General features: G+C 42.7%; 1 pseudogene; it reads right to left on the bottom strand.

Annotated features, from left to right (window-relative positions):
* Window positions 1–10,126: 10,126 nt before the first annotated feature.
* Window positions 10,127–20,690, bottom strand: part of LOC146868069 (transmembrane protein 183 pseudogene) — a 30,324-nt pseudogene continuing 19,760 nt past the window's right edge.

Raw genomic sequence — 20,690 nt, forward strand, 5'->3', positions numbered from 1 at the left:
CACAGCATGACAATTAGAAAAACACGAATTTGTGGCACATGAGTGACCCATGCACAGAAAAAGTAGTGATGGGCATTATGCCAGAGGTGCAAATGAAAAGACTGCTATTGCTATCGAAAAGTAGAATGTTTGGGATACAAAGGGGAGAAGCAGGTATTGACTGGTCTCATTGCTAATTATTAAATCACTGGATATTTATAGAGAAGGTACAAGTAGTGGGCAATCAATTTATGAGATTGCCCTGTCTTCCTGTGTCTGTATTCATGAGTACCCATAGGAATTAGTTTGATTTCAGAGTGCAGTCTTTTATGGATGCTTCAGTCCCTACTATGCAAGCCCTACTGGCTGTAAGTAATATCCCAGGCAACTTGCATAGTGTTTTTACCTGCAGAATAGAGCAGTCAATTTGCCATTATATCAACCATTGGCTGCTCCTTCTCAATACAGACTGCTGTGGGGCACAGGGACGATAGAGGTGGGTGCAACTGTGGGTGTATCTTTCTCTAGGCAAGCACCAGAAGACTTCTTAGATTTATTCCATGCACTCTCTAAAACTTCATATGTTTTTTTCTGAAGCCCTCTTAGGTGCACTATGACCCCTCTTCTGCATGTTGGCTGTTCCAAGATGCTGTTGCTTTAGTGTGTGTGAGTCTTTTTTTCTCTGTACCTTATTTGTTGTGATAATGGTTGTGGATAAGGTTTGTCCAATGACATCTTGGCAATACTTATGGACATGCTGTTGAGCATGGGCAGACCTACAGAGAGTCTGTGACTACAGTGATTAGACGTGACTCCATTTCATGTCCGAAGGCAGCCACAAGACTCATTTTGTTACCAAACCCAATGTCCAACTTCACTGTGCTTCTTGTATATGTACCGTGTTGAACCCCCTTTGTTTCCTGATTACCAGATTGCAGTATAGTGTCACGATCCATGTTTTCATGCCATGTTTTTGGACGTCAGTGACTTTTCTTTGAGTCTTGATGGTATTCAAATTGCATTTGTGTATACAGTGACTCACTTTAGGGACCCAATGATATATGAATGTTTTGTCAGTTCTTTCACATCATACCTTATGTATTCTTGAGTATGTCATAAGGCATGATGAACAGTAGTAAGTCCTTGTTTAGTCTAAATCACTGTATGCATTTGAGATTGTGCAGGTGCCTGATTTACAATCTCTCATCTGATGAATCTTTTTATGTTGACTGAGACACAAAGGGAGTTACCTATAATAATGCAATTTCACTTTGTGAAGCCCATTTGGCCCCACAACAAGGACCTGCAATTAAAGTTACATTTTTTTTTTGCCTCTTGATAATCAGACCAGTATATATGCATATCAAGAAAATATTAAAAAGATATAGACTTTCAGCTGGCAAGATGGAATATAGCAATAGGTTCAGTCTCAGTAGGATAAGATATGAAATACTCACAGCTACAGCAATACAAAAGCTGAGAAGCAGATATAGGTGTTCCTTAAAGAAACACCAATTCTCTCTCCTAAACATGAATAAGTTCTAAAGTCGTCTAATGAATGATCTAAGTTTAGAATAAGGATGATTCATAGAATAGGGTCTCAAACCAATTTGGAAATACAAGAAGGTGTCAGCATAGTAAAGACTCCAGTAGAAGTCTTCAGGAATTAGGATAAGGGTTTAGCATGACGCTTCACACTTGCAAGAATAAAGGAAGCAGAGAGGGCTCTACCCACAAAAGTCTAAGGGAATCTGCATTAACTTCTAACAGTATGAACACAAATTAAAACCAGTAAAACCTTAACAACAATCATATCTCTTCCCACACCACCAGCAACCAATCATTTCTCTTGTTGTACCGGGCATTTGCAACATTGCCATACCTTCTCATCCCACAGAACTTGAACAGTTACTGCAGCCATGAACATTCTCCGTTCCTAATACGTGAAGATTAGAAGGCTTCATCTGCTCATTAGGTCTTCATGTTTCTTTCCAAGATGTTTCTTCTCAGGCCTTACTATCAAGAAACAAATACAGACAACACTACTCCGTTCTCTAGCTAATGAAACCTTGATAATGTACATGCAAAGGAAAACAACACACTAACCAAGCAAAGTGCATTTCAGAATTAAGGCTTTTGTCAGGCTAACTTTAATTAAACATGTAAACGTTCACTTCAAATACATTGTTATACTTGTGCACATGTAACTCAAGAACAAATGCAAATGTGAGAAAAATCATCCATGATTACACTTCCAAGTATGACTTTCAGAATATATGCATACGTGACAAAGTATAAATGCAAATGTGAATACAGAATACGTCTTCCTCACAGAAAGGGACTTCAAAACTGCAGTTCAAGCCCTCATACTCCAACATATAGATGGTAACAGAGCTGTGTTCCATAGCATCCCAAACGTAGCACTGTTCTCCCTTAAGGACGTCATAAAAGCTGTAGCACAAACCATCCAAGGCCAGAAGACACATGACCGCATTACTCTCAACTTGATAGAACTACCAGCTCCCTAGTCTACCTGGCTGACAATCTCACCAATCTCACCTTCGGCAGCTGTCCTTTGCACATCAGCTGCCAAGACACCCTTACACTGAAGACAAAGTAGTCTAAAAAGGAAAGAAATGGCAGCATAGCTTTGTCATATAGCGCCCAAGATCTGGAATGATATACCTGTATCAATTAGAACCTCTTCACCTCTACCAAAAATTTGGAAAGCAATGAAAACTCACCTCTTCAAAGAACACTACTTCACAATGCAGTAACAGTGCACTTTTGCTACCAGAACCCAGCTACATCTTCAATCTTTTGTTGACTGTTTGACTTTGACCCTGTATGGTGCTTCACTGTCTTTTGGCTAGCTCTGCGCTATATAGATACCACATAGGTACATTATGCATACATAGTGAATGTGCTGGCCATGGCCTTTGTTAATAATTTTTTTCTAACATTTACCTATATGATTCATAATTCATAATAGTTAAGTTTGGTGTGCCCCCAAAATATTGAGATGGGATTCTTGATCACACGAAGTATAGTGAACAGAATATGGAGGCCAGAATATTGAAAGTTAAACAGAGATTTTCTATAACTAGCTCCATATCTTGTTGGCAACACAAGAAGACGCCGAGATCCACTTTCAAAGAGTTTCAAGCGCTTTATTTTCTCTCTGGAGATATGCTGCAGTTCACTTCCAACCTTACGCGTTTCAGCTCTCTCAGGAGCCTTGATCACAGGTGAGCTTTCATACCACTTTTTTATCGTAGCTCTCTAGTCATGTTCTTTCTAAGGAATGTGCAATGAAAACCATTAAAATCAATTCACTTTCCCAGCAGCATGTTTTTAAAAATCACAGTCCATTATTAAACGCTGCACTTATAATCGTATTTTCAAAACAGTTCCATTGCACATAAAACGTTTGTTGCCACATAACTTGCTTTTCCGTCTGCTTTTATGCGCTGTGAGTCCCTTCAAAATCTGTGATATATATCTAAATATATATATATATTACCTACTGGCGGTCGCCAGTAGGTAGTTATAGTTAGGACCACGTTTCCATAGGAAAACCTCAACATTCTATTTTGAATAACTTTGGCGCCGGTCGACGAATCCTCGCGAATTTCTCAAAATAGGTGGGGCGCTACGCTCCGCTCCTACCCTGAAAGTCTCGGGGGGATTCGTCAAGCGGGGGCTGAGATAAAAGGGGGGTCCCAAAACGCGTTTTTCCCATGCATTTTTCCATAGGACCTTTAGAACGAGCTACAGCCCGAACGGCTGAACAGAATTACTAGAAATTTGGCAGAGAGGTAGTCCCTAGGTCAAGGAAGTGCCTTTTGTAGGTTTGGTGTAAATCTGTTCAGTAGATTCTGAGAAAATAGCCTTTAAATCAATATATATATCTGAGCCCGCTTACGGTACGCTTACCGTACGCTTACGGTAAGCGTACGGTGGCGTGCGCGAGCGCGATTCTGATTGGCTCTTAGATCTTAGTAAACATTCGAATCGGCCGAAACCAGGAAGCAGCGGCCGCCATTTTGTCTCTCGCACTGAGTGTTGTTTATCAAACATGATGGCCAAAAACATGTTACGGGGATGTTTTGACAACTCCCTCTCACATAGTCATGTTGAGGGAGTCCCCAAACATCCCCCAAGAGCAAAAACGGCATTATTTTTTTTTCGGCAATTTCGCGGGGTACGCTTACCGTACGCTTACCGTAAGCGTACGGTAAAAAATTATAAAAAAAAAAAAATCCACACTTTCTCCACCCCGTGTGCAAATGGTGGCCGAAGGCCACCATTTGTGCATGGCTTATCAGAGCACAGAAATTCCCAAAAAAATTTCAACAGATTACCTATCACAAGGAAGCGCATAATATGTCCTCCATGTGCGCACGGTGCGCGAAGTGCATCGTGCGTACATGGCCCATCTAGCGTAACGTGGGCACGGCACTAACTGCGTAAAGTGGGTGCGCGGTGCGCGAAGCGCACCGCGTGCTCACTGTGCGCGCACGGTGCGCGAAGCGCACCGTGCGCGCACGGAACGAACTGCGTTAAGTGGGCGCGCACGCCAAGAATGGCGTAAAGTAACTTAGCATTTAAAAAACCGTACAAATTCACTGAAAAAACCATAGGTTTCACACACGTTATAGTTAGGAATTAGCATTTAAAAAACCTTGCAAATTCACTGAAAAAACCATAGGTTTCACACATGTTATAGTTAGCGGAAATTTTACTGATAAAAAACCAATGAAATTGCCCCGTTATAGTTAGTGCTGGCAACTATAACTCACGCGACCGCAATCTTCTGCTGATGACATATGTGTCTTTATGAAAAAAAAATATTTGTAATATATGTATAGCTAAAAATGTATGGAAGAAGACATGGGCAAATAAGTGTCTAAATACAGTATTAGCATCAGCAGAGGATTGCGGTCGCGTGAGTTATAGTTGCCAGCACTAACTATAACGGGGCAATTTCATTGGTTTTTTATCAGTAAAATTTCCGCTAACTATAACATGTGTGAAACCTATGGTTTTTTCAGTGAATTTGCAAGGTTTTTTAAATGCTAATTCCTAACTATAACGTGTGTGAAACCTATGGTTTTTTCAGTGAATATAGATATATATATATGTATATATAATGCTTCAACCATATGTTGCAGGTACCTGCAACATTTGGTTGAAGCATTGTCTGCAGCACGTCGCCCCCCCGGTGCTATCAATTTCCACAAGGAGGTAACTGGCGCATGGGGAGAGAGGAGGCAATATCGAAGTGCCTGATAAGGGAGACTGGAAGTGATATATACCCCCCAAGCAACAGCGAGGGTGTGGGGGAAGCTGCCAACTTGGTTTGGGACATCACATGGTGTTTTGAGAGGCCCCGTTACTGAATGGGCTCTCACAGAGGACTCCAATACCCATAATGCAGCGGCTTGGTGGGTGGAGCGCAAGCTGCCTAGTAGTCACTAAAGGCGGAGGAGGGGCAAGAAGTCACCTGATGGGAAGTGGTCACAGCAAACATCTACAAATTAACTGACCCCCAGAAAAATGAAGAGCCATAGAAACAGGCACTGATGAAGCTATTTGAAAGCAGAAACGCGTCTGCCAAGCGTTTCTTTGGACTTTGCACGCAAAGCGCTATAAGATTAATAAATTCATTTCCAGTCCATCCCGGAGCTGTGTCGCACTCTGTTCTTACCTGAAGAGAGCCTGGTTTCTATATATGTATATATATATATATATATATTCACTGAAAAAACCATAGGTTTCACACACGTTATAGTTAGGAATTAGCATTTAAAAAACCTTGCAAATTCACTTAAAAAACCATAGGTTTCACACATGTTATAGTTAGCTGGACATTTCACTCGTGAAAAACCATTGAAATTCCCCCGTTATAGTTATTGCAGGCAACTTTAATTCACGCGACCGCAATCTTCTGCTGATGACGTCAGATATTACATCACTGTATTTAGACACTTATTTACCCATGTCTTCTTCCATAAATTTTTAGCTATACATATATTACAAATATTTTTTTTTCAGAAAGACACGTCATCAGTGATGTAATATCTGACGTCATCAGCAGAGGATTGCGGTCGCGTGAGTTATATCTGCCTGCACTAACTATAACGGGGGAATTTCAATGGTTTTTCACGAGTGAAATGTCCAGCTAACTATAACATGTGTGAAACCTATGGTTTTTTAAGTGAATTTGCAAGGTTTTTTAAATGCTAATTCCTAACTATAACGTGTGTGAAACCTATGGTTTTTTCAGTGAATTTGTACGGTTTTTTAAATGCTAAGTTATGTATTTATTTATTTATTTTTTTTAAGGTTTTTCACCGTGTGCGTACCATACACGCACGATGCGCTTCGCGCACCGTGCGCGCGCCCACGTTACGCAGTTCGCAGAATTTCTCCGTTTCTACCATACGCGCACGCTTTGCGTACTCCGTGAGTTTTTCGCAAAAAAATTAAAGGAAATTTTGGCCCTTGGGGGTCCTTCTGGGACCCCCTGACTAAGGCTAGGGGGTCAGGAACTGTCCACCCTGCCCACTTTTCATGTTCTCCACCTTTGTTTTTCACCCCCTCAGACTGCGAGAGACAAAATGGCGGCCGACACTTCCTGGTTTTGACCGATTCGAATGTTTACTAAGATCTAACAACCAATTAGAATCGCGCTCGCGCACGGCAGCGTGCGCGTACGGTAAGTTTTACCGTATGCGCACGGAGCGCGCTTATAGATATATATATGCTTTTAAATGCTATTTTCTCAGGAAATACTGAACAGATTTACACCAGACCTGCAAAAGGCACATCCCTGACCTGAGGACTACCTCTCTGCCAAATTTCAAGTAATTCTGTTCAGCCGTTCGGGCTGTAGCTTGGACTAAAGTTCCTATGGAAAAATGCATGGGGAAAATGCATTTTGGGACCCCCCCTTTTTCTCAGCCCCCGCTTGACGAATCCCCCCGAGACTTTCAGGGAAGGAGCGGAGCGGAGCGCCCCACCTATTTTGAAAATTTCGCGAGGATTCGTCAATCGGCGCCAAAGTTATTCCAAATAGAATGCTGCGGATTTCCTATGGAAACACGGTCCTAACTATAACTATCTACTGACGACCGCCAGTAGATAATATATATATAGCGGTGCTGGCAACGGCTCAGCAGGTTGACCGTTGCTGAGCCGTTGCCTGCACCGCGACTTGAGGGCACAGCATGCCACACCGCTATGCTGCACACTGCAACCGTTGTCACGATCGGCCCGCACTGACGTGTTCGGCCGGAACCAAAGGTACTGTTTATGAGTCTGCTGGTCCACACCAACGCGGTCGGCCAGAACTGTTGGATTCCGTGGTTTTCAGCACAGCAGTAGCCCCGGACCAAGCTACCAGCTTTAAGGAAATGCATTTTAAACTTGTTCTTGTAAAATGCACATTTTATCGGTTTGGTCTTGTTTGCACAAATAGACCTTTTTTGATTCCCCAACTGCCATTTCCCAGATCACCATAACTGGATGGATGTGGATGGATGCCCTGCAGCTGATCAAAAAATGTGAATGACACTTTCAGCATCAAATGGCTGAAGGGGGCTGCCCCAAAGCTCCTCATTGTATTATTATTTGTATTATTATTATTATTATTATTATTGTTATTTTTATTATCAAAGTTCTGGAAATCTAATAAAGCTGCCTGTAGCCCAGACCTAAAACAGCAAGGTGCAAATTATTATCATGGAAACTAAATTGTAGAACATTACCATCTTTTGCATGGCATTCCCTCAGATCTTTGCCATAACTGTTTCTGCCGGCTGTAGAACTCTGTGCATTTTACCACTGATTACTAGTGATAAAGTGCCTTTGCTCCCCCTGTCAGCATGATGGAATTGGCATACCAATGACTGGAATATTTAACTTACCTTTGTGTCCCTAGTATATGGTATAAAGTGTACCCATGACATGTAAATTAAATGTCACTAATGGACTGCAGCACCCAAAGTGCCATCCACTACCCTGGCAGTACAAATTATGACCTCCTGCCTAAAATCTGCATCTGCAAATTCAGCCTGGCAAAATAACCTTTTTGGCAAGTAAAAATCTTGCTGTTAAATATTTATAAGTCACCACTAAAGTATGCCTTGGTACCCATAAGGCAGGGTGCATGGTACTTAAAAGTAGGACTTGTAAGGGTTTATTGTTAAATATGTCCTCATGTTCTTACAGTGAATAAGCCATGTAAGCTGTTTTCTCTGTGGCAAGGCTGGCTGGTCCATAGCAAAACATTGGGTTACGTTATTACATTTAATAATGGCAATTCTAGTTAGGAATCAGCTAGAAATATAACTCAAAGACTCTTGTTGAAAGTATTAAAAATCCAATATAATGGTAAAATTGAATTTTTAATAACTATTAAGCAAAGGGTACTTTCAGAAAGTTACCTTTTCTCTGCCTAAAACCTATGGGGGCCCACTGCATGGTCTCCAACTGTCACCTGGCAACTGAATAGCCCCCTTGAAGAGATGTGAAAACTGCTCCCAGAGCAGAGACAGAAGCCTTAGAATGGGGGGTCTGTTTTTTCCCTTGATAGGATGGACACAGCTGTGCTCAAGAATTTGATAAACCTTAAAGATAAGTACCCTGTTACATGCAGATGTCAATGACACCTGCACAGGTCCATTCCTTTGTTCCCCCAGTCAGGCAGGGTCCAACCCCAGTGGAATTGCCTCTAGAATTGGTTTAAAGTGATCACAGAGGAGGGTTTGCTCATTTTTCTGGCCACACCTGTGGAGTGTGGGCATATGCTCTGCAGAAGGGGAGGGAGGTTTTACCATCCTGGATTCAGGCAGTTAGGGTATTTGTGATTGTATGCTGTAGATTACATAGGAAATTCTTCAAAAGTGGGTAGAGTTACCCCTGGGAACATTCACCCTTTTGGTTAGTGAAGGCCCAGTAGTCACTCAAACCCACAAGATGGTGGCCAGGCATAAATGTGGCATTCTAATAACCTTCTCAGAACACATGCTTGACATCATGAAGATCTAAAGAGGACTAAACCTGCTGTCTGAGACCTGAGAAGAGCCCTGCATGACTGGACAAGCTCACCTTTGTAACCAAGACAATGAAGTGGACTCCAAAATTCATAAGGCTGACATACTGTATGAGCTGCACGGATTCCGCTCTATCTCATTGCTCCCCATTTTTTCAAAAATTCTGAAGAAGCACGTTAATGGGCAGCTATCCTCCTTCGTTGAAACCTAGAATTTTCTTCATTCCTCCTAATCGGGTTTCAGAACTGGCTTCTCTACTGAATCCACCCTTTTGGGGTTTACAGAAATGCTATGACACCCCCTGGATGAGGGTGAAACTGCGGCACTCATCCTGTTGGACCTCAGCACCGCCATCGATACGGTGTCCCATCATATTCTCCTGAGGGCTCTGCAGATACTGGGCCTGGACCGAATGTCCTTGGAATGGTTTTGCTCCTTTCTTACGGACTGAACCTTCCAGGTCTCTTCTGTTATGGCCAGTTCCACCTCCCATGCCTTCCCATCTGAATTTCCTCTGCTATTTAATATATATGTCCGCCCTTTAGCGGAGATGGTTGAAAGTGTGGAATTGTCTGTCTTTTCTTAGGCTGATGAAACACAGATTGTTTAATTTATTTTTATTTTATTTAGAGAGGTTTATATAGCGCTAGCAAGATCCGGAGGTATCAGAGCGCTTTACATAAGGAAACAGCGTGTTACCAGTTACAGAAAAATTCACATTAATTACAGAAAAATTACAAATTCAATACAGGAGTTATTGGCAGGATGAGTGTCAGGATTCAAAAAGAACAGGGGAAGCTGGGAGTCCATTGGAAGGCGACAGCGGCGGAGAGAAAGGCAAGACCGGCTAGGTAGGCGACGGCCAAAGCGGTGTGCCAGGGCCAATCTCCCCTATCGCTGTTGGTGCAGCTCCACCAGGAATCGGCCATGCGGTTCGGGCTCTGCCGGATGAGTTTCAAGATTCAAAAAGAACAGAGGGAGCTGGGATTCCATTGGAAGGAGACATCGGCGGAGAAAAAGGCGAGACAAATGTCCGAAGTTCGGCTGGGTAGGTGATGGCCAAAGCGGTGTGCCAGGGCCAGTCTCCCCTATAGCTGTCGGTGCAGTTCCACCGAGAATCGGCCATGTGGTTCAGGCTCTGCCGGACGAGTTTCAAGATTCAAAAAGAACAGGGGGAGACAGGATAATGTCATGCCCATGACAACTGGTATAAATATAAAATTGAGGGTGGTGACTTGCAGCAGGCAGCAGCCCTGATCTGGGTTACTATGCACTTCCTCATATCTAGAAGGAGGACGCAGTACAGGATGACTGTTCTTCTTGGATCTAGGAAACTGCTTTTGGAACTTGAACTTAAACTCCCATATTGGTTCTTGCCGAATCCCAATAGTCTTTTTTAGAATAAGCTAAATTGCTAGGAGTCGATTCCGGGATTGTAGGACTTTTTGCCAGTCAAGAAATAAATGGCTCATACATATGGTACAATGAACGGATCACACAGGCTCGCAGACATCGCAGTTTTTCAATGCACTCTGGCCTCAAGCGGACTGGAAGCAGAGCGGTAGTTTGATAGTGCCTTTGTTTCTCTTGCTCCTTTTCTTTTTCCCTGCTGCTAATACCTCCTTTGGCATTTCTGCCATGTCATTGTCACTTTCGCTCTCTCCATTCACAATAATGGATGAAAGATCTTCCTCCACTGGTACGAGAGATGCTTCCAACCCGCCAAGTGATTTCACTTCTTTTTGAATTGAGTTGGCCACAGCTTTCCTAACACGACCAGACTTCCCCACAGCAGGATCAGAATTGGCATAATCCGCCACTGTAACATGGCGCGCGGTAGTTAGGCTCACTGCAGTTCAATGAACGAGAAAAGAACGGGGCACCTCTTGCCTCCGCAGCCATGCTTGATCTTACAATTAGCCTGTTTTCAGTCCAGTTTTCAGATTGTGTTCTCCCGCTCTTCGTCACATGGTAACAAGCCCTCAGACTTCAGCTTGGGACTTAGCAAAGTCATCCTCTAGATACAGAATAACCTGCTCAAACTAAAGGGTGATAAAACCGAAGTCATGATCCTAGGCAAAAGACCTGATCTTTGGGGGCCTCAGCATTGGCCCCCCGAATAGGAAACTCTGCCCGCGCCTGTGATTAGTGTTAAGAACTTGGGATTCATTGTGGATAAATCTCTATCTATAAACAACAAGTGGCCAAAGTGGCATCTACCTGCTTTGCAGTCTTGAAGTGGTTAAAAAAGATTCTATGTTTGATTCCCCTCCCAGCACAGAGAACGGTGATCCAAGCTCTTATGATTTCAAGACTAGATTACGGTAATGTACTGTATCTGGGAGCTGAAAAATCCTTAGACTGCAAATGGTGCAAAACGCAGCAGCAAGGCTTCTTTATCGCCTACCCAAGTTCGCCTCTGTCTCAGGGATTCTGCGTCACTTACACTGGTTGACGGTGTTGAATCAGGTCAAGTTCAAAGCACTGTGTTATATGTTCAAGGTCAAATCAGGATCGGCCCCTAAATGTTTGGAGGATTTGGTCCAGTTATAGAATCCCTCACGCCACTTGCGTTCTGCTCGACATATCCGGTTTGTGGTTCTAAAAGTGCGACAGGCCCATATGTAAGGCCGGTCTTTCTCTTATCTTGGGCTGACATTATGGAGTTCCCTGCCTGCTTCTGTGAGAGATGCCACATCTCATCTCACATTCCGCAAGGGTCTAAAGACCTGGGTGTTTTAATCCAGCTTTTTGTGTTTTCCCTGTTTTCTCCCTATCCTCGCCTGGTGCCGGGAAACCCTTTTGGGTAGCTGTGTGCATTACACATTTTGTAATAATAATACAACAAGCAACAAGAGGCCTTAAATCGCACCTAGGTACCGATCAACCAAAAGTAGATCACCATGGTTGGTGTTTAATGATTTTGGTGCTATTTTTCATTTAAAATTTAAAACTCATGACTCCAGTTCGTTTAGTGGATTTTTGTTATTTTGGTGTAATTTTATTGATGAAAATATTCTCTATTTTCCTAAATTGTTTGGGACTTTTCTTTTCTTGTGTTGTGATTTGACTTTATTACTCTGTTTAAAGAACCATTGATGGACAGAATGCAGAACAATTTCATACATTCACCCCAGTACAGAGATTTGGACCTAAATCCATAGTTTTTTTGCTCACCATGCCATTCCAGTTTGGACCCAGCCATATGCAAATCAGTCTTGACCCTGTGCCCCATGGCAACAGTCCAGCCCGAACTGCCAGGCCAGGTCCTCCCTGGACTGGAAACAAGCATCCTAGGACCGGTTTCGGGGTTTCACCCCTCTTCAGGCAGGATAGCTTGATTCCAGTGGCATGGAGAGCACGGGACTGACGTCTGAGCGTACCCGTCCCACTCGGGGTGACAATTGCAAAAAGAACTATTGATGGACAGAATGCAGAACAATGTCATACATTCACCCCAGTACAGAGATCTGGGCCTAAATCCATCTTTTTTTTGCTCACCATGCCATTCCAGTTTGGACCCAGCCATATTCAAATCAGTCTTGACCCTGTGCTCCATGGGAACAGTCCAGCCCGAACTGCCAGGCCAGGTCCTCCCTGGACTGGAAACAAGCATCCTAGGACCGGTTTCAGGGTTTCACCCTTCTTCAGCCAGGATAGCTTGATTCCAGTGGCATGGAGAGCACGGGACTCTCGTCTGAGCATACCCGTCCCACTCGGGGTGACAATTGCAAAAAGAACTATTGATGGACTGAATGCAGAACAATGTCATACATTCACCCCAGTTCAGAGATCTGGGCCTAAATCCATCGTTTTTTTCTCACCATGCCATTACAGTTTGGACCCAGCCATATGCAAATCAGTCTGGACCCTGTGCCCCATGGGAACAGTCCAGCCCGAACTGCCAGGCCAGGTCATCCATGGACTGGAAACAAGCATCCTAGGACCGGTTTCGGGGTTTCACCCCTCTTCAGCCAGGATAGCTTGATTCCAGTGGCATGGAGAGCACGGGACTCTCGTCTGAGCATACCCGTCCCACTCGGGGTGACAATTGCAAAAAGAACTATTGATGGACTGAATGCAGAACAATGTCATACATTCACCCCAGTTCAGAGATCTGGGCCTAAATCCATCGGTTTTTTCTCACCATGCCATTGCAGTTTGGACCCAGCCATATGTAAATCAGTCTTGACCCTATGCCCTATGGGAACAGTCCAGCCCGAACTGCCGGGCCAGGTCCTCCATGGACTGGAAACAAGCATCCTAGGACCGGTTTTGCTCACCATGCCATTCCAGTTTGTCCCAGACATATGCAAATCCAGATTAGTTGACTGGGGGTGAGTGTTTGATTTGCTCAAACGCTCCGTCCATCATCCCCTTTGGTATCGCTTTGTTCGCCCTAAGTTGACAGGATATGCCCAGACGCGGGTCCCTTGCTCACTTTGCCACTGGATTCAAGATAGCCTGGCTGATGAGGGTTATGAACCTGAAACCGGTCCCAGGATGCTTGTTTCCGGTCCAGGGAAGACATGGCTTGGCAGTTTGGGCTGGACTGTTCCCATGAGGCACAGGGTCAGACTGATTTGCATATGGCCATGTCTGAACTGGGGTGGTGGAGTGAGCTAAAGAATGATGATGGATTAAACCCAGATCAGTTAACTGGGGGTGAGTGTTTGATTTGCTCAAACGCTCCGTCCATCATCCCCTTTGGTTTCGCTTTATTACTCTGTTGGCACTGCATAAATGCCTTGTACTTTGCCTCTAAGTTAATCCTGTCTGTTCTGTGCCATAGTTGCCAGGCGGTTGAGCTCCGGTTTAGTGAGTGACTCCAGCGGTTCCCCCTGGCAAGGATGATGATTATTTCTTGATGTGGGTGCATACACCCCCCAACTAATGCTCCAATTTCTTACATATATGCATAAAAGGCAAACAAACAATACCCCGTGTTGCCGATTTCCATACTTTTCGGGAAGCAGCTCCCGTTTCTGCCACATGGCTTTATAAAATACATTCATTTCTACACTTTGGAAGAAAGTGCAAATATGTTTTCAATCGGTTGTTCCTGAAACATGCCCTGGTTCTGCACGCACAATGCCTGTCAGAGAGAGAGAGAGAATTATAAGTGGAAGGCCTCTGCTTATTTTAGCTACGAAAGTAAGGGTTTGGTAAACCCCGCAGGGACACCATTATTAACGCCTTTATTAGACCATAAAATGAGTGTGATCCAAAACATCACGGGGGCACAACCTCTCCAAAGCATGCGCAACTCCGTGTGGCCAAGTATAACCGCGCAGTTTCCTTTTTGTCCCTCATCAATCAAATGGTTTGCTCTTGCCCGTGGGTCTCCCGAGACCTAATGTGATTGAAACGTCTTCTTTTAGACAGGACTCCGTCATCAGCATGTGGAAATCGGATTTCTATAAGCGCACAGGTAGCACAGAGTGCAGCCGCCACTGTGCCCTGCTTTCTTCACCTACAGCTTCTTCGATTACCTTAGTGAGAGGTCTGTTCGCTCAGTATAAGCTTTAAGCATACCTACCATAACCAAGTGTAAATTGTGCAAACCACTATGAACAATGTGTCTTGTTAACAAGTGTATATATTTTTTTCAATCGCTAGGAACTAAAATTAGCCGATACTTCAATTCCCAACATTTGCATCACATGCAAGAAAAAGTGAGCCTCCCAGCTTGCCGCCTTCTCAATAATGATCCAAGTCGGCCTTTTGAAATCAAAATGTTTGAAACTCGTTTAAATGTATCTTGTGTCCATAAAAATGATGTGTTCAGGAGCTGTCTTAATGTACTACCTTCTGACTTTTCAGCACGGCTGGTATTAGGGAGGTGCGACCTTTGGGGGGGGGGGGTGTTTTGATATCCTATATGGATTTAAAAGCACCTGCTGCAGAGTTCATTGTGTGTCCAGCACGTTTAATGGAACACTAAAGAGGTCAAGGTAACTCTGGAGATTAATAAGTAGCAAGAGGGGTTAAATGCCTCAAAGCACAAGTAGCATGCATATCACTGAATTTCATATCATGTGGATAGCTCAGTGGGTTACTACATTTTTCGCAGAGATCATTTTGTTACTTGTATTTCATAAGTTACAAGTGTCATCAAAGAGCTGCATGCAAGATTATGTTTTCCCTCAGTGTTTCATTTTCTTAGTGTTGCTCAAGGGGTTTACTTGAGCAGAAATACATTCTTATTAGTACAGCCAACTTTAACCACTGTTACATCTTAATTACAGTTTGTGCTTCTCCAGAACGAGCAAAATATACTGCCTACCAGTATGAATGATAAGTGTCTCCTACACATTGTAGTCCTCATTGGCATATTTGCATTTCCTATCCACTGATTTACACATGCATGATTCATTGCCTCTTTACAATGAGTGTGTGATGTAAAGTGCTTTGACACCTTACACTGGTCTGAATAGTGCTATTAAACAAATTAAATAAATGTGAGAGATGGGACTATGGAGTAATAAAGGGCAGTGTGGGAGCTTGGTAGAGAGGAAATCTGTGAAGAAGGGCACTGTGAGCACGAATAAAGATAGGCACACTAGGCACCACCAGTACTAAAGCTGGTTCTGTTTACAAAGCAATATACTTCCTGACCTTTGGAAATTGGTAACCTTTCAGAGTGTGGAGAGAAACTCAGTCGGATCCTTGCTTAGATGTCGTACCTGCTGTAGATATCTGTGTGTAAGTGTAGGTCCTTAGGTGTGTTGGACCTGGCCCTCTCAGCACAGTCACCCCCAAACCTTTTGCCTTCCTCCTCCTATTATTTTGCTGATGTTGTTTTTTCTGGCCTTAGGCCTCTGCACACTTCACCAGTGCTAATCATTGGTAAAGTGCTTGTGCTCTCTCCTTAAATTTTTTTTAGATTTACTTCTGCTCATTTAGCATATTTAATTTCCTTGAATGTCTCTAGTTAAAATGGCACTACCGGGGGGGGGGGCGTGGCTAGTGCCCGGAGTAATGGCGGCGTTTTCCTGACTCTCCGAGGCGGCGGTGATGATGGCGGACCTAACGCGGTACACATCACCTCCAAGATCCTGAAAATGACCGTCTGACTGCCTCTGACGGGTCGACGCATGAGGAGCTGCTTTTGAAGTGTCTCCTCTGCATGAAAGCAGCATTTTGTGTTATCTCTCTCACGGAGCGGCTCCGCGACCAGAACGGCCGGCATTTTACATGCGCACCTCACGGAGACTTTCATTTTACCGCGCGGCCAGCTGAATATTCCCTCAAAATTTGGTTATGGCTTACATTTGACTCTCAAAACTTGCTGTGCCTAATGCTTTACACACAGCACCAATTTTATGGGTCTCTCCGATAATTTTAAATAGTGCCTCAGACATTTTCTCACAAGTGAAGCATTAATAGATACCTCAAAGCAATTTCAGCACAATGAAGGAAATAGCCCTTAAATTGTTATGTAAGTGATTAGCGTCACTGGTTATAACATCTTCTGGAGGGATGTATGACGTTACAACGCATGCTGTTACAACGCATGCTGTTACAACGAAAGTTTTACAACGCGAGTGCATTGACAACGCAGGACATTACAACGCAAGTCTTTACATCGACTTGCACTAGATGGCGTGCTAACATTAAAAAAGTGTAATTTACTATTCCAACTCCAGTCCACATAACAGTAGGGAAGGTGTTGGGATAGTAAACTACACTATTTTTAATGTTAGCACGCCATCTAGTGCAAGTCGATGTAAAGACTTGCGTTGTAATGTCCTGCGTTGTCAATGCACTCGCGTTGTAACAGTTTCGTTGTAATGGTAGTGCGTTGTAAAAGTTGCGTTGTAAAGGTTGTTCCCCCTTCTGGAGCGTTGACTTTGAATGCTGAAAGCACGAGTAGCTTTTACTCTGCGTCTTCCTTATTTGAAGTGTTGGCGACCGCACAATTGGGCTGTTATGCGACATTGTGTCATGGATGTGGTCCTGGGGATTTCTCCTCATTCCACCAGACTTTAGCTGCGTGTGAGACGTTTGCACAGGAGGTGCTCTGCTGTTAAATGGAAATGATACGATGGAGTGGAGGGGATAGAAGGAGGAAAATTATAGTGCGTATTTAAAAGATGCTCTAAATGTTGCGGTTGTGCTCTCATGCTATATAATTGAGGGTTTGTTATTGCGCACACTCACTCTGTCTACTTTCCGGCTATTGGAGTGCTGTCTTTATATAAAAGATATTTGTTTCTTTGAATTAACAGGTATTATGCCATTTCTTCCCACCTAACTGCATGGGCAAGCTAATTAGGGTTCTGTCACACTCATCGACCCGGTCATGAAACTTGGCAAGTCTTGCTTATATTGCACCTCAATGGAAGATTCAGTAAATACCTCACCAAAAAGTTCCAATGCTTCCACCATTGCAGCTTCATCTGGCAGTAATAAAGCACCAGGCAAGCGCCTGAAAAAAGACCCCCAAACAACCTTACTCCATGTCCTTGGACTTCTTGTTGGAGGAGATCAGAGCTCTCCGCCCATTTGTTGAGGAAACTAATTCCAAAATACAAACTCCATCTGACAGATGGTCAAGCTTGGAGGATAGAGTTACGACAGGGGAGCAGAACATCGAATAATTATCCTCCTCTCACACTAAAATGGATGCCCTTCACTCTCAAATGTCTTTGCTCCAGAAACAAGTAGAAAACCTTGAGAACAGGAATAGACAAAACAATTTGCGCATTTATGGTCTAACAGAGAGTTCAGAGGGAGCCGACCCCCTCACCTTCTTCAAGTCTTTTCTCCAAAGATCCTCAAAGTTACCATAGGATACTCTTCTCAACATTCAGCGAGCCCACAGACTGGGCCCTGTTCACACAGCATCACCCTCCACCATGAAGAAACCTAGAGGCTGCATTATCTATTTTCTAGAATACACTGACTTGCTCAAGATTCTATCAGCTGCCAAAGCTATCAATCGTATTACTTGGTCAAGTAATCCTCTGTTTTTCTCTCAGGACTACTCAAAGCCCACAGCGGATAGACGCAGAAATGTTCTAGCTATGAGACCGCAGCTGCGTTCCCTGGGTGCGAGATACGGCCTCTTCCACCCATGTCTCTTCAAGGTGACCATCAACAATAAGACAACTACATATGAGGACCCTATAAAACTGAAGAGTTTTCTTAATTCTTGCAGTGCGGAGTCTATGGACACGCCCACGTTGCATAAATATGTAACTGGTTTCACTTAGATCTAACCTGTGCTCTTTTTTCTTTTTACTCTTTTTCTTATGAAGTTTGCTCCGCTTTGTTGACAATTTTCTTCTGGTTAAAAAGTTAAGGATGATGTTTTCTTTTTTCTATCATCCTTTGGTTAATTGTTCAGAATGATTATTAACTTTCTTTTTTCATTGCAGGATTTGTCTACTCTTTGTACTCCCCTTGTGTTGTACTGTAGTCGGTTCCCCTGTCCTCCCCGCTTCCCTTTTGGAGTCTGGATCCATCATTGTCATATGTGGCCTCATCTCCCCCCACCTCACATATGTCTTGAATTTTTTGTAAGTATGTTATTTGTGTTTTTCTCATCTCATCTTATGCAATTTTTTTCTCTTTAAGTACTTGCACTATTCTCCTTTTCTTTCCTTTTCTTTCTTATTATTTTCCTTGCTTTTCTCTTTATTGCACTTTACATTTTTGCATGTCCATCACTCTCTGCAACTTTCAATTTAACTGTCTATACTACTCTTTCATTGCTCAGATTCTTTACTTCCCCCTAATCTATCCATCTTCACATCTATACAAGCATTTCTCTTTTTACTTCTCTTTCTTTCCTTTCGGCTTGACAAACACTATATGTAACTGATTCATTCTTTGGTATTCTTTGTATTGTCTAGTAATTTGCCTTGATTGGTGCTATATATTTACTTCTATGCTAGTCTCATGTCCTTAAAACTTATTTCTTGGAATGTCAAGGGTTTACACTCGCCTATTAAATGGCAGAGAGTATTGACACATTTAGCTAAACTAGGAGCAGATATAGCATGTTTACAAGAATCCCATCTATCGGCAGAAGAATCATTAAAATTAAAGAGAGACTGGGTGGAGGGGGGGGTTTATTCACCAGGAGATGGCAAGCGAGATGTAGTCTTAACTCTCAGTGGTAAATCACTCCCTGTTAAATTGCTCTCACAATGCTCTGATAAGGGTGGTAGATGGTTGTTTACCAAATTGTTGTTAGGGAATGCTCCAAACTCTTTACTTAACAAATATGCGCCCACTACTGGGGACTCCTCTTTTTGGACATCCCTAGCTCAGCAAATTACACTTTGTATAGATGATAACTTCATCCTTACAGGTGACTGTAATCAAGTCTTTGATCCCTTCTTAGATCGCAAGTCCCAGGTCTCCTTTGTCCCTCATAAAGCGCACAAACATTTTATTTAAGCAATCAAACAGCACAAACTCATAGACGTGTGGCGACTTTGTAATCCCACTCTCAGGGAATATACATATTATTCCCCGGCTCATCACACCCAATCTCGTATAGATTATTTTTTTATCTCACACAACATTTCCCAGTCATTGATGGCAGCGGACATTGGATTCATCCTAATTTCCGACCATGCTCCCATCACTATCCAACTTGATGTTTTGCAGAATCCCAATACACCCCGGGAATGGCGATTTAATAACGCCTTACTTTTAGACCCTGTGTTTACAATCTCCTTTGTTTCTTTTTCTAATGAATATTTTTTATTAAATCAGTCTATTACTTTACCTTTTCATGTGGTATGGGACACTTTTAAACAGTAGCTAGAGATTTTATTATTGGTTCTGTCTCCAAAAAACGCAAAACAAATCCAAAAATCTCACAAAAAACTTCCTTGACAAGATAAAGAGATTGGAACATTCTTATTATTCTTCGAAGACCATGTTTATCTGAACTCATGAAAGGTAAATTTCAGTGTAATAAGACATTGACAGATAATGCTTCAATGTATTTATTAAAATCCAGCGCAAAATTTTATGGAGGTCAGAACAAAGCAGGGAAGGTACTAGCTAACTATCTGAAAGTTAAACATAATAAACTTAACAAAGAGTCTATTTTGGATGAACATCAAACATTGAAATTTAAAGACACTGATATTCTAAATTAATTTTTCCAATTGTATAAAACCTTGTATGCCTCAGAAATTCCTTCTTTGGAACATCACATTTCTCAATTTTTCTCAGACATTCAGCAGCCTTTTGATGCTCCACCAGATCTTGCACTTTTGGAATCTGACCTGTCACAAAAATAACTCATTATTGCATTGCAAACACTTAAGAGAGACAAGGCCCCATGACCGGACGGTTTCACTGTTGAGTTTTTCTTGCATTTCACTCACTTGTTAATCCCCAAATTGCATTATCTTGTAAACTCCTTTTTACACTCAGATAAATCTCTTGGCTCTTTTGCAGATGCCCTAATTTGCCTTATTCATAACGAAGGTAAAAACCCACAATATTGTAAAATTTATCAACCTATTTCTCTAGTTAATATTGACTATAAAAATTTTTTTTTTTAAACTTTGGCTTTACGCCTAGAATCTTACTTGCCGGATTTATTAGGAAGGGAACAATCAGGCTTTGTTAAAGGTCATCTTCTTACAGATAATACCCGTTTATTTTTTGATGTTTTGTCCA

Source organism: Triturus cristatus, chromosome 1_2, assembly GCF_964204655.1.
Source record: "Triturus cristatus chromosome 1_2, aTriCri1.1, whole genome shotgun sequence".
Lineage (NCBI taxonomy): Eukaryota > Metazoa > Chordata > Amphibia > Caudata > Salamandridae > Triturus > Triturus cristatus.